Genomic DNA, 18,133 nt, shown 5'->3' with positions numbered 1-18,133 from the left:
CACAAGGGCGCGCATTTGCCCATTTCATTTGCTAATGGAAGGCCCCAATGCGCGCCCTTGTGGAAGCCCATTTTAGGGCCTTCCAAGCCCTTCGGTAGGCACATCCATAACTTTGGAAGCCTAGATATAACCAAGTATGCATTTTATTAATTTTAATGCCTGCCAAACCCTTTAGTAGTCATATCAGAAATTATAGTGCTTCTAATACACAATGGAAGCCCAACATATAAGAAATTCAAAACCTTGCAAGTAAGAGAGTCGTAGACACCAAAAAGTAGTTTCATTAAAGAAATCAATGCTTTACATGATATCCGGCTTTTGCTTTAGGATCTTTCGAATTACAATTTTCTGGCGCTTGGCCTTTTGGGGTGGCTCCCTGTTAAGTAAAGTGGTTGTGATTTCTTGGGTGTCATTAACCCCTACACCTTGGTTCATGCCGACATGGGCAATAAGGCGCCCGCGAAAGTTAACACTGAAAGTGGATATTGCAAAATCTTTCTTTACAAGCACTACAAGGTTGGCCGATTGGGCAAGTGTTGTTAAACACAATGCCTTGGAGAGTGAACGGAGAGCAAAAATGTTGTAGCGACCATTGGGAGAGTAGTCGGCATGGACAAACACCACGACACCAATCGGAAGTGTGTCGAGGTAGTGAGCAAGTGCCGCTTGAGGTCCGAACGGCGTCCTCCTCCCCCCTGACCGTTGCGCCCAGGCGTCAACCTCCAGAACATCCTGCAAAACATAGGTTTTCTGAGATATGGCACAAAATTATGATATAACATTAACAAAATCATTTTTAACAATCAAATGTAAGTGAGCATCTATACCCCTTGTCTACGATCCTCCTCATTGGCATCCGGGTGCAAGTAAAGATCCACACTTGACTTCCCCTTTGGATCAAGCAAAACAGGTATTGCAGCAGGTGGTGGTGAATCCACTCTTGTGCATTTAGCCAAACACATGGCTTGCACGGCCACAAACTCCTCCTCAGAGACCTTGGCCTGCTTGGCCGCTGCCACCTCGGCTTGTGCGGTCGCCACTATGTCCACCAAAGTATTCCCCATGGGCAGTAGAAGATCATCGTCATGGGAGGTGGTGGTATCAACCTCAAACTTGCTATGGGCATCGAGGATGGCGAAACACTTATCCATGCGAAGCTCAAAGGATTTCTCCAGATCGTGCATAAACACAAACTCCTCCCCACCCACCACAATGGAGGAGAAGCGGGTAATCTCTACCTCAGGGATGGCATCCTTAGTGGTGGTTCCTTCTGGCGGTCCCGAGGATGAACCGACAGATGGAGAGGCCTCCAAGAGGCCTTGAATCCCTACAGGGTAGGTCAAGGCAAGCGTCCTCTCCTCTGCGGATGAGTCAATGGCCGCGGTCTTGGGGTCCTTCACATCAGCCAGTACCCCGCCGATCTGCAAGTATGGTAGCACTACGTCAGGGCCTGCTGGGCACTCGTAAAGGAGGAAGATCATTATGGCCTAAACAGAGAAATAAGTTTTTCCAATCCTTCCCTTACGCATTGCTCGCACATCATCAGCTTCAAGCCGCACATATTGTTTGGGTGGTGCTATGGTGGAAAAGCGTGCAAGCCGTTGATGAAATGGCATGTCCCCTTGGTAGATGTGGTGGAGAAGGCCTTCAGGGACCCATTGCCCTGGCCGGTTTGGTAACTCAACAATGAATCTCCCCATGCATGTGGAAATGTATGAAGTAATGTGCTCAAGAGATTGAGAGTGGAGGGTCAAGGTGGTTTCCAAATCGGGTTGGGTTGTGAAAAATGCTTGAAGCTCAGGGCGATTTGCATGCCCAACCTCAGTAAGGAATGCATCTAAAGCACTAGTAGCAGCCATGTCTTCTCTTTGCGTGATTGGGTATGCTAGGTCTCTCTGCAATGCTGGGATGAAAATGGTGAAATGAGGAGGTGGTCCCCCTTATATAGACATATTCCATCTCGAAAAAAATAAAAAATATGCATTTAAAAAATAAATTTACACCACCTTAAAACTCAAGTACAAAATCAAGTACAACACCTTAAAACTTTTCAAAATCTTTAATAAAATATCCAATATATAAACGATTAAAGTTACAAGCCAATTCACTTAGACAAGATGATTTCGTCTGTAGCCCAATCTTTGTAAACAAGCATAGTGGCCTCCATCCGCCTTCCAATCTATACAACCAAAAAATGGACAATCAAAATACAAATATCCACAAAAAATAAAAAAAGGTAGCTAAGCATGCACAAAGCAGACCTTGTGTTGTTCTAGTTTGAAACTTGCATTGCCGACATCCTCGAATCCCATTATGACAAAGTGTTCCCGAAGATTAGCAAGAGTCCAATGCGGATTCACTGCAACCACCTCCACCTCATTATTGGGCATGCGGACACGAATTTCAAAGGATTGAACCTCTTCGCCTGTCAGCTGCAAGGGTATCCATTCGCCACGTTTGTGCATCCACCTCTCGTAGCTAAACCATGCATACAAGGTGGACCTTGCTTTCAAATACCGAAGGCAAAGCTGTGTGGGGGACACATTGCACTTATAACATTCACCATCATGCAAACCGTCAACATAGCACCAATTGACACCTAGAATGGTGTCCATTGCATCTATGTCAACGTCTTTGCAAAAAAACATTTTTGGTGTTTCTACAATCGGCAGAGAGCGGAATGCATGCACAAACAAATGAATGGGACAATGCCAACTGAGACCCACCGATCTGGTTGCCTTACCAAACTTTAGGGACCCTTGAAAATCTTGCAGCACCTTGCGCTTGAAAGAAAGCAAAGCCCAATGGTCTGAAGTTGGCCATCTGCACTCTGCAATGAGGGTGTCTCCACGGCTTCTAACCTACCATAGATTTGGCTTGACTTCGGCACCACGTACTTGTGGGAGTACATGAATATTCGCTGCTCGGTAAGTTTTTTCGATGAGACATTAGGAAACATAAGCTCCCCAATGTGAGTATGCACAACCATGAACGTGCCTGAGAGGCACTCAAGCGGCTGCTCCTCAACTAAGCTAGATGGAAAAACATCTTTACAAATGTCCTTAGTTAAACATAATGATCGCATAAACGTAAACATGACATATGCATGGGATAGCTAAACCATGAAAACTTACAATGAGGTGCAAATTGAGTTGAAGCTCTCGTGCGGTGGATCTCAGCTGCACTGTAGACGTGTTGCACGATGGCCACCATTCCGGACTTGGTTTCTTTGAATTCCAATAGCCGACCCTTCCAATGACGTTCCAATACGCCTCGACATCGTACGCGATGAGATCCAGCACATGATGGTTGCATGTAGACCCATGCACCCTTCTTGAATACCTGTGGGATCCATACCCCCTCTGAATCTTTTGTGTTGTGCAATACAATCTCCTCTATCTCTGGTTTGGGCCGTCTATGTGTGGACATGCTTGGGAAGTTGGGCTTAGGAAGGGATTTGAAATGGGTGGGAGGAAGGTGAGGGAGAGAAGTCGGCAAGGTTGTGGGATAGTGTGTGTGGGTACTGTGGAGAGAGAATGAGGAGCTAAGGGGAGGGTGAGGTGAGGTGGCTATGGTGGCTTTGACGGTGGAGATAGAGAAAGAGGGGAGGAGTGAGAGGTAGAGAGGTAGAGAGGATAGTGGAGCTGTGGGCTATGGAGTATGGGACTGTAGAGGGTTGATAGAGGTGTGAGAGAAGGGGGATCTATGGAGAGAGAGGAAGAGAGTGGTGGAAAGCTTTTGGCTATGGCTGCCTTGACTGTAGAGAGATAATGGGAGGAGGGAGAAGAGGGAGAGTGTGGGAGAGAAAAGTAGTGAGGGAGAGAAAAAAGTGGATTTTGGGAGGGAAAATTGACTTTTTTTAATTAGTTTATGTTTTGGGGCAGTTTTGAAGGCAAATGAGTCAACTTTGGAACTTTTATAAAAAATTCATTTTTTAGGGTCTTTAAGCATGTGCGTTTTTTTTGGGGGGGGTCCCCCCCTCTTTTATGACACCTCTCTCCTCCTATTTACACCCCCCCCTAGCCTACCTCCCACCTCTCTCTAAGAACCAAACATTGAAGAGGGAGACAATTAGGCTGCACCCCTACCATTCCTCCCCCTCTAGGTGATATCCCAAGAGCCTTCTCACTGGTTCTCCCTTAAGCCTTCACTAATCAAAAAGGCCCAAGGAGAGTCCATATTTTTCCTAATGAAGGTCTTTAAAGCTCCATTAGGGAGCATTACTCTTTAACAGACCATCTCTCATTTGGACCCCTTTAACCTTGGCCCCATGTTGAGACAGATCCATAAGCACATTTCTATATTCTATCCCTTGTTCCTATTTATTCAGTTTAATATGAGAAAATCATTTGGATTGGTTGAATATTAGATTTTATGACACTTAAGTTCCAAGACCCAACACATAACCATCAGAATCCTGTTCAACCATAAACCCATGCAGTGAGTTGATCAAGCCATGTATCTTTTCCATAAATTCTCATGCTTTAGCCACCTCCGCATAAGCCTCCTCAATTGCTTGCTTGTTAGCAGCCGTCATGCTACATATTTCCCGCCTTTTCTAGTCGTTGCTTGACAGTTCTTGTTCTTCTTCCGGCAAAGCAAGGAGCACTTTTTTTTAATCTTACTTGATTTTATTCCTAAGGTAGTAGATGCTAATTTGAGAGATTTTTAGTTTGCATACCTGCAAGTTGAAATCAACAAAAAGATCTCTCAGATAGGGGGCCTGGTAATCCACTTCAAACACATAACAGTTTCTCAATTTCCAGATAATCCAAAGGAACTTTGGCCTAGTTATATTCCAATAGCTGGTTAGAATGCCAATTGAACCCCCTAGCAAAAGTTGTCTCCATGATACGGTGCAGGCAGTATTGTCCTAAGCGGGGATAAAATAGTTACAAATTGGGGACAAGTCATGAACAAGTGGGAAATAGATTATATTCCCCCTTTACATCTAGAAAATATTCTTGATGAGATTCCATCTTTTAGAATTTTGTCCCCTGTCCAAGTAGCTTTGTGCAGTATTAGCCAAAGAAGTATCATTTCTTTTTTTTGTATACATGTATCTCATATTTTTTTGAATTTGAAGTACCACTACCTTCGGTCTAGACTCAAGTTCCATCTCTTGCTAAGGGTGATGTGTAAAGGTGGACTAATATCTTTTACCACTATCAAGGGATGTTGAAGTTTAAAGCCCCCTTTCTACCCAAATGTCTTAAGCTGGGCAGAGTCAATGTTTGAGAGTTTCCAGTAGCCCTCAGTAGGAAAAGAGCAATCCTATTAAGAATCAACATGATTTCCCATGATGGGAGGGGGAATTGAGTTAACAATTCTTCTCCAGTTTTCCATCTATGAAGAATGTAGTTCCACAGGTCTTCCAAAAAGGGGAAACACCTTTCTTATGACAACATATTGTTGTTCTTATTTGTCTTTTGTTGACCGAGGCTATAGGGGACAGAGGCCACCATACTGAATCCAAGTGCCAGACCGGGATATCACTGTTGGAGTTGTGAAAGACAGTCAGTTTCTCTCTAGAGCAGTTACACGCTCCCCAAAGAGAAACCATCAAATGAGAGACCTTAGCCTTAATCATATGAGGCTCAAAGAACACAATAATCCAGTTAAAATATGTCCACGCTTTGCATTTGACTAGGGAAAATTTGTGGAGATTTCTGACTAGTAGGCAAGCCCATTCTTGCTGGGGGTCTTCTAATGCCCGGATAATGAGTTTAACTGCTATTTTTTATGCCCATCTGTTGATTTTTTTGACTCCCAGTCCTCCTATGTCTACCGAAAGACAGCAAACATCGCACCTGACCTTTGCAGCCCCTTTTATGAAAGGGTTACCGCCCAAAGAAAGTTTCTACAATACTTCTTAACCATTTCTAAATGAGACTCGGATGGTCTCTAGCAGTTAAGGAAGAAGAGTACATGAGAGGCCAGAAAGTGATTGATTACCGCTACTCGACCAGCCAGAGAGGACTGAAAACCTCTCCATCTCATGAGGAGATGCACCTAAATCCACAATCTATGTATGTGACACTTCACCAATGACGAGCAATTTGACTGGCAATGAACTCTGTAAATATAGAGTCTCTTGTGCATCATAAAACACATATGTAGACACTATCAACAATTTAATGTCTTGTATATCATCATACTTAGTGACCAGATTGATCTCTTGGATCCTCACTAAACTTCTACTCTTTTCCTCTTTTGCATCATTGTCACTACTTTTACTTTTGCCTTCCTCACCTTTTTGTGTTTGTAGTCTTTCTTTATATGGCCATACTTCTCATAAAGATGACACTCAATGCCCTTTTTATTGCAAGACTATGATATATCACGAGATGTATCTCTCTTTCCATATTTTCCAGATTCACATTGACAAGACGACCTTTCCTTTGTTTGCTTTCTTTCTACACATAGTGATCTTTGCCCTCATGTGAGCTACCCAAGAAGAGCTCTAGTGGTATCTTTCTACACTAGCATACCACCTAGTGAAAAATTACTAGCAGTAGTACCCAATGTATCCCACAACGATGGCAAAGAGAAAAGCAAGTGTCATCATTTATCTTCATCTATTGAGTACAAATCTGGGCAAACAAAGAGTCAAACTCATTGGTATGGCTAGCAACATTGGCCGACTCTTTCATACAAAGATTATATAATTTTTACATCAAGAACACTTTATTGCTAGCAAAGTTTCTCTAGCTTCAGCCATACTTGATGCACTATAGCACACTCCAAAACAATGAAATAAATTGACTTGACAAGATGCAATCTAATCATAGATCTTCAAAGCACATCTAACTCTTCCCATTGAGTCGTGTTCTTCTCCTCAGTCCTCGTTTTGGAAATGGGACATCTTGAATCTTCTCTTTCCAAAGCACAAAGTTTGTGCCATCAAACTTTTGAAAAAAAAATGAATTCTTTTTGGCAACGTTATGTTTGAATTTGAGAGAGAATCTCAACCATAATGCTTGTCAAAGTGTAATACGCATACACCAAAAATGCATAGAAATGCTCTTTGAGCAATATGCATAACTTAGAGAGTATCGAACTCTGTGTGCACACTTTCAAAAACTGACAGATGATTGCCAAAATGACTTCAAAGTATCTAGTCCTCTCTATACACGGCATATGACCCCGGGGCATCCACAAGGAAATATGTAAGATAGCACGTGCGAACAAAATAAAAAATTTATAATTAGGTACGTTTACAGAAATATGTACTTACATAAAGGGTTTTTTTTTAGAAAGTGAAAATTTTTATACATAAGGGCTAGTTTTTTACAAAAATGCATACATAAGGGGTACATATAATACTTGAAAGTATACAAGTAAGGGATTATTTAAATACCTCTCGTTCGCATGTGCTATATGCAATTTTTACATAGTGGACCCCACCGGGCATATGACAAGGATATAATATGGGGATGTCCAAAAACATAATCCATCATGCACTAGGTAACCCACCCTCCAATGTTCGGCTTCAAAAAACCTCACGCACAACCCTCAAAAAAGGCTAAGCAATGACACGACTATAGTCAAATCTCAGAAATGACTATATTTCAGACCAAGTCTCAAAAAATGGTATGGACTTCCGTATATACCCAAGATGGCTCCACAAATGTATACAAAGGTAGTATCTGCAACAAACGTATATATGATAATCTCTGCAATAATTAGGATATGTGCTCAAACAACGCTAGTCAAAGTGTAAGCAATAAATTACAATTGCGACTAAAAAATGCAATCTACAAATAGACCAAAAGCCGATCATCACCTACTATTTGCTCTCAAAAGAGGGATGACCACAGTGTCAAACATAAATGCCAAACGCATATGGCATATCATAGATAGATCTCAAGAAAATTGCTCTCTAGGACATGTATTTGTATCCAACTACCTGTAGTGGGCAAGTAGCACCTGTACTTGTAACCTTCTTTGTTGTAATCAACTACCACATAGGTGTCACATAAAGCATGTATAATAATGTGTTGTGTCTCGATCTATGTGCACAAAACCCGTGTCTGTGTGTGAGGATGCACCGTGCACATTGTTGCAAAAAATTATGTGATCAAAATTAGGTCAATCGGACACCACCATTGCGTGTTGAACATGCCAAAATCCACCAAAAGACTCCTGGGTTGCATGAGGGTGAGTCCGTATGAGGGAAATATGGCCATAAATGCATTTTTTCATACCAAAAGATGCATCTGCAAAAACTTGTTTTTATTAATCTACCACATTGCAGCATGAATAAACACAAAAAAATAGTCTTGAATCTCATCAAAATTAGCTCCTAAATGAACTAAATAAACGCAAGCTAAATATCTCAGTTCCACAATCCAATAAATGACTGCAAATTGTTTGCTCTAAATCTTGATACTTTAAGGACACCCCAATGCACTTCATTGTGTGTGCAATCAGAGGATAACACTCTAGATGAATACTCTCCTTTATAAGCACTCAAGAATGGCTACAAATAGTGCACAAAACCCTCATGAAAATGAAGCTCTCTCATTGGCAACCAATTAGCTTTGATATGAGAATAAAGGGAAGTGGAAGAGCATAGTCAGATACATGAGAGAGAGAGAGAGAGAGAGAGAGAGAGAGAAATATGGTGAGGGAGAGCCAACCCTCTTTCTCACCGTTGCACACAATAGTGCATTAGTTTGTGTGTGCCTCATAAATTGTATATCTATACAATTAAAGGTTAGTGGACATCAATGAGTGATAGCATTAGGCACTTGGCTTACATGATCAACAACCCAACAATCTTTTGTGTTCTTTATTATCTAAGGGTGAAAGGTGTTAAAAGAAAATCATAAATTAGAGTTTTGGGTGACTTTTTGGGTATTAAAGGGTGAAATAGAACACCATAAAAGGGAAGGTGCATTGTAAGCAAGATTTCTTAATGAAGTATTTTTGAATTATTATCTCTTTGAAGAGTCCTATTATATCTCTCTTTAATCTCTATTTTGTCTAACCTCTAGCATGATCTCTACTTCTCATATGTGAGTCTACCTAATTTTGGATTATAACTAATCTATCTATCACAATCTCATTCATTGAGCCCTCCACTATTAGTCTCACAAACTCTCATAGCCAAAGAGCTAATGTCTTTCCAACATACTTGAAAGTCGCCTTTGCAACATGGAAGAAATTGATCTCACTTGATGTGGCAAGAATAGTGCAAGGAACTCATACTTAAAGACAAAGCTCAACACTGTGAAGAAAATGAATGTGTCAACAATGAACGGTCATGTTTTCAAGATTAAGGACATAAATGAGTCCCTTGTATGTATTAGTGTGTTATAGATGATGATGTTGACAATAGGGAAGCATGTTGCGTGGTTTAGGACCAATGCAAAAGCAATTCAAGATCTCCATTTATACTCTAGAGGAAGTTATAAGTTCTACATATCTTGTTTCTTTGCTAATTTAGAAGAGAAGATTATTGGTGAGATACATCTTCACAAGGCACACGTAACTCTGAATATGTATTCTACAAAAACAAAGGTAGAGATTGTAACATTTTAATGGCCTAGTAACTTGTTTGTAGCAGAAAATAACATGAACATAGTGAGCATTTCATTAGAATAGGTTCCTAATAAGCATAACAAGAGTGCTTGGTGGAGAGAGCAACAAAAAAGAATAACACCTAGTTAGATAGGCATGAACAATACTTCAAAAGAGAGAGAAATTATATTATTGACAACAGTTGAGGACCGGATTTACATGGCGGTTCCCCCTCCAAAAGGCTTTGTATTATAGTTTTCCCCCATCAAGAGAGACATTTTACAATACAATTTCCTTATGTTCCTTCAATAACTAGCTAGTGCAATGAAGATGGAAGCTTAAAAACTAAGCAAAATTCTTATAAAACACAACATCAATTCCCTCACGGTCTCGGACCCAAGACCTCACACACCTTCAAAGATGGTGAGAGCTAGTGGGGTATGAAAGTTGATTGAGATAAAGAAGGAGTAGTCTTACAAGAAAGATGTACATCTCCTCACATAATCACTCATATTAGGATAGCATAGCTTAGTAATTAGCATGGTAGAGGAGATGAGCATGCATTGAAGCTTGGCTCTTGGTTGGATTTGCATCACAAAGCCCAGAGTTGTTGGTGTAGGCCTCCCTTCTCATAAGCTTGGAGTAGGTGATAAGCTTATCACCCTTCTCATAAGCTTGGAGTAGGTGATAAGCTTTCCATTAAAGCTTGAGGAGGAGAGAGAGAGTCTTCTTTCTTCACACATGAGCTAGTGTGAGTGTGTGTGGAATAATGCCTTTGAAAAATCAGCCCCCTCTCTCTCTTGGTCAACCCCTCTTGCTAAATCCTCTTGCTGGCACCTCATTGGACCTCTCTAGGCTTAGCCAATAGGATTTAAGAAGCATAAGTGATATCCTTTTGACATGTGTTCTCCTTTCCCCTTTTGTGAGAGCTTTAGGTAATTATTTAATGCAACTAAACTCTCATTGGACCCCTTTGTCTCTTGGCCAATAGGAATCAGGCAAGCCATTGGGCTGATGAATGCTCATTGGACCCCTTGGGAGACTATCCAATAGTCTTCTAGAGAGCTTAATTCTTATTGGTTATTTTATTAAGTGTTTTTAAATGAATTAAACTAGATTTACTCTAGCCTAATTCTCATTGGTCCACCTCCATGGCAATCCAATAGAACTTGAGTGCACCTTGCGGGCATCTGGGCTAGGGAGCTGACATGTGACCCTCATTTCCTTTGTGTAAAGGAAGCTTGTGAGTGTGTGTGTGTGTGTGTGTGTGTGTATGTTTCTCTCTCATCCCCTACTTACAGGGCTCGCCCCCTCCTATATAGGAATCATGAAGACTTTTTTGTACACACACAAAGCATCCAATTTTCCTAAACTTGACCATTGGACACAACCTTTGATTTTTGGAACCTAGCATTTTGGAAGTCTTAATGGGCTAAACCTTCGGGTCTTTAAATCCCATTGTTGCACATTGCTCTTTTACAGATGCCCCCCCCCTTTGGATCCGTATTTTCCTCCTTTAGATCCCTATTGTGGCCGGTCTATCAGCTTAACCAATATTCTAGCTTTTTCTCCCTTGGCACTTCCCCATATTAAATGAATAGTTTAACATGAGAAAATCATTTAGGAGAATTAGATGTTAGTTATTATGACATTACCTCTCTCTTGAAATCATAGTCATCCTCGACTATGAAGTAGAGAAGATAAAGCCTATTCATTAGTTCTTTTTCTAGCGGGTAGAGGATCCCTATCTTACCCTACGACATGATTCCAGAAATGGATGACTAATCCATTTGGTGCTTGAGAGCCTAAGCTTCCGCAATCATGTCTGCACATTAGTCCTTTCAATCTTCCACAGTAGAGTGACATGCTCTACTTGGTGTTTGGAAGACTTCGTCTCCATAAACTTGATTCTAAGCATGCATACTACTTAACATTTGTGCACAATAAAGAAAAAGAGAATCTTATAAGACAAAAACTTTGTTCATTTTAAACATTTGTACATTTTCTTACTCTAGGGAAGCATTGTAAGCATTGACAAGGTTTAGGTTATCCTTTAATTGTATGCCTTGCATCCATCTAGCATCTTCAAAAGGATAATTCTTAAACTTACCGCCTCTAAATACCTTGTCTTCATGTTGGAGAATGGACTCGGGCTGCAGCACCTCTTCTTGGTCCTCGATCTCCGATGGGTCTTCAATAGTTGGTTCTTGAGGTGGTTCTCCTTTGTAAGGCTTTAGTAGGCTCACATGAAAAGCATTGTGTATAAGCCAATGGTTGGGCAACTTGAGTTGATAGGCCATCTCATTGATTGGTCTAAGAATCTGGAAGGGACCATAGTACCTTTTTTCTAATTTAGCATAGTACTTTTGGTGTCCCTTAGGATTCTTGCCCGCTATGTTCCTTAATCAAGCCTTGGGAAATTGAAGTAAGACCCAATCGTTTTCTTTAAAGGCTTAGGCTCTTGTGCTTATCAGCAGAAGCCTTTTGCCTTTGCTGTGAGATAGAGATAGCATCCTTTGGAAAGATTCTTGTAGGTCTCGTCTATACTCATCTGCAGTGAAGATCTTCCCGTGTACCTTAAGTAACAGGGGACTTTTTTATCTTCCCTCAATTACCTCGAAAGGTGCTTTTCCCGTGGAAGTATGTATAGTGTTATTGTAGGCATACTCCACTAAGGGTAAGTACTTCTCCCATTGGGACGTTTGATCTACTTTTGTTACACGGGCTTTTAGTAGATCAAGAATTGTTAGGTTAGCTATTTCATTTTGGCAATCTGTTGTGGGTGTAGTCCAAAGAGAAATTTAGCCTTGTCCCTAAATTCTCAAAGAGACCCTTCCAGAAATTACTGGTCATTCTAGAATCTCTATTTGACACTATGGACATTGGCAAGCCATGGTACTTGAAGATTTGTGATATGAAGAGGGTTGCCATTTGATGGGCTTTGGTAGTCTTTTTGACAGGTATAAAATGAGCTTGTTTTGTTGAACCTGTCTACTATCGTCCACATTCATGTATTCCCATGGATAGACTTAGGCAATCCAAAGATAAAATCCATGGATATGCTCTCCCACGGTGAATTAGGGATTGGCAAAGGTTGAAGCAATCCAGTTTTCTTCCCTATATCAAACTTTGTCTTTTGGAATATCACACATTTAGAAACATACTCTTGTATGTTTGCTTTCATGGTAGGCCAATAGAAATATTTTTCAATCCCTTTTAGGGTAGATTGAATCCCTCTATCCCCCGCATAAGGAGGAGCATGAGATTCCTACATTACTTTCTCACGTAGTGAGTTAGTAGCACATAGTCTATTGCCATAGGGAAGATAACCATCTTGTAAAGTAAAAGGTTCCTCTTTCTTCCCTAGTGCAAGGACTGAAATCACATCTCTAAAATCGGAATCAATAGCATACTCATCTATCATGGAAGATAGATCATTGTGAGTTGCTATGGAAACCGCATTCACCCACGACCATCTTGAGAGTGCATCGGCTACTTGATTATACTTGCTAGCAATATGAGAAATATGAAAATGAAATTGCAAAAGGAAATTTTCCCACCTCATTTGTTTGTCGAAGAGCATGTTCTGCGTCATGAAGTACTTAAGGCTTTGGTGATCCGTCCGCAGAATGAAAGGAGTCCCCAATAAATAGTGCTTCCATGAGTCTAAGGCATGTACAACTGCGAGGAGTTCCTTTTCATATATGCCTAGAGCTTGCTCAACAAGGTCGAGCCTTTGACTTTCATAGGCTATGGTGTGCCCTTCTTGGAGCAAAACAGCTCCAAGGCAATCACCCCAAGCATCACATTGGACCTCAAATGGCTTTGAGAGATCTGGCAGTGTAAGCACACGTTGAGAGATAAGTTTTTGGAAAGCATTGTTCTCCTTGGCAGACCATGTATACCTAAAGTTTTTCTTTGTTAGGTCATGTAATGGTCTTGCTATTTGTGAAATCTTTTCTATGAAGCGTCTATATTATGCACACATACTTATAAAGCTTCTTAGTTCATGAAGATTCCTTGGTTTAGGCCATCCTTTTACTACCTCTAACTTTGATGGATCCATTTGGATGCCATCTTGAGAGATAATGTGACCTAAATACTGAATCTTTTGCAAGAAAAATTCACTTTTCTTTCGATTAACATAAAGTTTATTCTCTCTTATAACTTGAAATATTACTTGGAGGCGTTTCTTGTGTTCATCTAGTGAATTAGAGTAGATGATAATATCATCAAAGGACACTCTAGTAAACATTGGGTGAGGCCTGAATAGCTTCTCCATCAAGCCGTTGAATGTGGTTGGTGCATTGATCAAGACAAAAGGCATGACAATGTATTCGTAAAGACCAAATGTAGTGCAAAATGCGATCTTTACAATGTCTTGATCAACTATCCTTATTTGATGGTAACCACTTTTTAGGTCAATCCTACTGAAGTAGGTCAATCCTTATAGCTTATCAAATAGGACTTCTATCTGTGGAACGGGAAACCTAATCTTGATAGTGATCCTATTTAGTGCTCTATAGTCGACACACATACAATATGTGTCGTCTTTCTTTTGCACTAGTAACACGGGTGAGCAAAATGGAGATGAGCTAGGTCTAACCATGCCCTTCTCAACTAACTCATGCACTTGCCGCATAATCTCCTCTTGTTGAGCTTGAGAAACTCTATAAGGAGGTTTATTAGACGGTGAACTTCCCGGAAGGATTTCAATTGCATGGTCATCATTGCTTCGTTTAGGAGGTAGTTCACAAGGAATGTCGTCAATAAAGACATCTTGAAACCCCTTGAGAAAATTGGATAACTCTAATTCCTTGTGGTTGTTTATATTTTCTTTTGCTAAAGCATTAGGTTTATTTTGAGAATCTTTAACAAAAATCATGTACACGGAAATAGAGCTCTTTATTGACTTATTGAAAGCTTGCATATGTACAATGGCTATGGTGTTACCCATTTCCTTAGCATCTATGTACATATCTTTTTCCCTGAACCTAAAGTAGATTCTCCTTTTAGGGAATTTAACATTGGCATCCATGCGATCAACCATGGTGCCCCTAGGATTACATCCTCATGCTTGAGAGGAGAGATAAAGAAGTCCTTTGTCTACATAGCTTTGGAATGGAGTCTCAATTTCCCAATTAAGGGAGTGACTGAAGCTTCTTGCCCCTTGAAAGCAACATCTGCGGGTAGGATATCTCCCATCTCATAGGCTTGAATGCCTAGCTTGGTGGCCAACTCTATGGATATGAAATTGTGAGTAGAACTAGGGTCAAAGAGAATAAAAGCATCCTGTTCTCTTACCTTCCCCAAGCATGGCATAGAGGAGATCCTTTGTAGTGAGCTTCCTCTTCTTAAATTTCAACCAAGGTAGCTCTAGGAGGCTCATGGTGGGCGTTCTTTTGGGGACAAGCGCGGTACGCATGCCCTTGCTCGCTGCACTTGAAACAATGGTTATCCTTGCCATAACGCTCAAGCTCTTTAGGAGAGAGTTTATTTTTGCCTTTGTAAACTCCCTTCTCCTTAGCTTTGTTGTTATTGAAATTGCCCTTAGGAGACTTTTGGACATTTTTCCTTCCCCTTAGGCTCATTGGAACCCTTGTTTTCCATGGGCTTAGAATTTCTCTTAGCCCCTGTTTGAAAATTGATTCGAGAAGCCACCATAGTATAGTGTATAACCGCAGTTATGGTGCGTGGCCTTTGGGAGTTGACATACTCCGCCATTTCTTCAGTTAAGCCTGCACAAAAATTTTGTTTTTGCTCTCCAAAATCCAACTTTTTGAAGACAGTGTCTTTGAGATGTAGGTCCCAAAACTTATCTACATATTTGTGAATGGATTCATAGGGAGAGAGCTTCAAGCTTTTCCATTCGGTGAGCACTTTGTCTTTGGCATCGGTGGCCAAAAACTACTTCATGATGGAAGCTCTTAAAGCTTTCCATGTTTGTGGAGCTTCACCATTGGCCCGTAGGCTAGACCACCATTTCCTGGCGTGCTTTTGAAAGTGCGTGGCTACATGGTGTAGCTTAGAGGACTCCATGAAGCCCTCATCTCCAAACACTGCATCAAATTGTTGGATAAATGCCAAGACTTTGTCCGTAGCACCAAAGATTCCATTGTAGGTAAGGAAAGAGATGCTCTTTCCTCCCTCTTTGAACTTCTTGAGCTTGGACGACCTCTTCCACGTGGCATAGGATTTCCTATGGCCTCTTTTTTTTTTATGGTACAAAAATTGCACCATCACTTTCTTCAGAAGATGAAGAATTTGAGGAAGATGGAGAAGAGGGTGACCTCTTTCTTGCCTTTGTCTTCCTTGTAAGCACCATCACTTTCTTCATAAGAGGAGGAGGATGAAGAAGATGGAGAAGAAGGTGACCTCTTTCTTCATAAGAGGAGGAGGATGAAGAAGGATGAAGAAGGGAGACTGACTATCCAATAGTCTTCTAAAAGAGCTTAATTCTTATATGTTCTTTTATTAAGTGTTTTTAAATGAATTATACTAGATTTACTCTAGCCTAATTCTCATTGGTCCACCTTCATGGCCATCCAATAGAATTTGAGTGCACCTTGTGGGCATCTGGGCTAGAGTGCTGACATGTGTCCCTTGTTCCCTTTGTGTAAACGAAGCTTGTGAGAGAGAGTGTGTGTGTGTGTGTGTGTGTTTCTCTCTCATCCCCTACTTACAAGGCTCGCCCCCTTCTATGTAGGAATCATGAAGACTTTTTTGTACACACACAAAGCATCCAATTTTCATAAACTTGACCATTGGACACAACCTTTGATTTTTGGAAGCTTAGCATTTTGGAAGTCTTAATGGGCTAAACCTTAGGGTCTTTAAAGCCCATTGTTGCGCATTGCTCTTTTGGAGATGTCCCCCTCCCTTTGGATCCCTATTTTCCCTCCTTTGGATCCCTAGTGTGGACGGTCTGCCAGCTTAACCAATATTCTAGCTTTTTCACCCCTAGCACTTTCCCATATTAAATGATCCGTTTAACATGAGAAAATCATTTAGGAGAATTTGATATTAGTTATTATGACAGAGATAGAGAATGTGGCATGGGTCAAAGAGATAGTCGTGGTCTTGAAAACCAAAATTTCATCAACCAACATATGTTCTTGACGACCAAAGGCAAAATGCAAGTGGAAGAGAAAATTTCTAAGGTAGGGAGAGTCAAAGAGGTTGAGGAAATTTTTGTAGAAACAATGTGCCAAATAATCGCCAAGGAATGTTGCACTCGAGAAAACTTTGAATGTGACTATCCAGACGAAGAAGGCAGCAAAACAATCATGCAAGAACCAACAACTGTAGATGAGCCAAAAAAGACTATTTGATATGCAAAATATGAGGAACGCTATGTTTTCAAATGCATATAATTGTGGTGATAAAGTATGGAGGCAGACTTACTGCTACCTACAACTCGCTCTTGTTCATTTAGCAGAATGCCACTAGATGTCCTTTTCTAGATCCTCTCCACAAAAGAAAAGAAATCCCCACTCTTCAAACACCACCTCCATCCCTTGCTGTTGCAACCAATGTGGCCTCCCCCCCTCCTGCCTACTCGTTGCCTCCACCACCTCCAGCCTGCCTCTCGCTCGACTACTCTGCCCTGCACATTGGTGTTTGCATATGTAGACCCTTGGATCTTCCACGGAGACGATCTGCATCATGCAAGAAGCAGGAAAAACATGCACACGCACGCACAGTTCTTGTGATGGAGCCAAGGCAAGTAGAGAGAGAGGCTTTCCTCATATGGACACTCCAGCTATGAGGCTTGGCTTCCTCACTACAACAATGAGCCAGGTTGGCTAAGCTTCCTTGTTTGCTCCCACCTGATGCTTGGTTAAGAGAAAGGAAGCCTTGCTTGCTCCAGTAGAGAGAGAGAGAGAGAGAGAGAGAGAGAGAGAGAGAGAGAGTCGCACCACGATGCGGACAAGAGCTCACTGCAGTGCTCTGATGCAAGATGCAAAGGACAAGGCCTGCTTATACATTCCATGCCCTTTTCAACGGGTTTCACCCCTCACCCCTTTTTTCGTGCACCCCCACCCACCTACGTTTGCCATCCCTCTGCAATGGTGGGCATCATCGTGCAGGCGTCATGGAAGCCTTGCTTGAGAGAGAGATAGAGGGAGAAGATTGTCCGTGCAAGCTTTCTTGCCATTCCCTTCCTACGCACGCATGCAACACTCATGTAGTCCCCAACTCGCGAGCTCAAGCAGCCACTGTAGAGCTTTCTACCCTGTGCAACCTCGCACATATGTCTCCACCTCACACCCTCGCTATGGAACACTTCTTGCACTTCACTCCCATGTCCACCATGCCTCTCAGTTGCCACAGCACACACATACCATCGCTACAAAGGGCAGAGAAAAAAATTGCCTTTGTTCCTCTCTGATCACCTTGTCTTGTCGTATTATTGATGCCATAGTAGAAAGCACAAAAAATCTATGGGCATGGTCGCGTGGTCTGATACCCTGCCCTTCAGCCAGTAGCTAGCCGGTCAAGTAGAGAGAGAAGGCACCCATTAAAGCTCAGTCACGTCACATAAAAAGTCGAAACTTTTTGTTCTTATGCCCTCGAAATCAGCAAGATCCTCATTTAATTGAAAAAA

The sequence above is a fragment of the Adiantum capillus-veneris genome, chromosome 1 (genome assembly GCF_014529385.1).
Source record: "Adiantum capillus-veneris isolate H3 chromosome 1, ASM1452938v2, whole genome shotgun sequence".
NCBI classification, from domain to species: Eukaryota; Viridiplantae; Streptophyta; class Polypodiopsida; order Polypodiales; family Pteridaceae; genus Adiantum; species Adiantum capillus-veneris.
Note: the sequence above shows the minus strand (reverse complement) of the source record.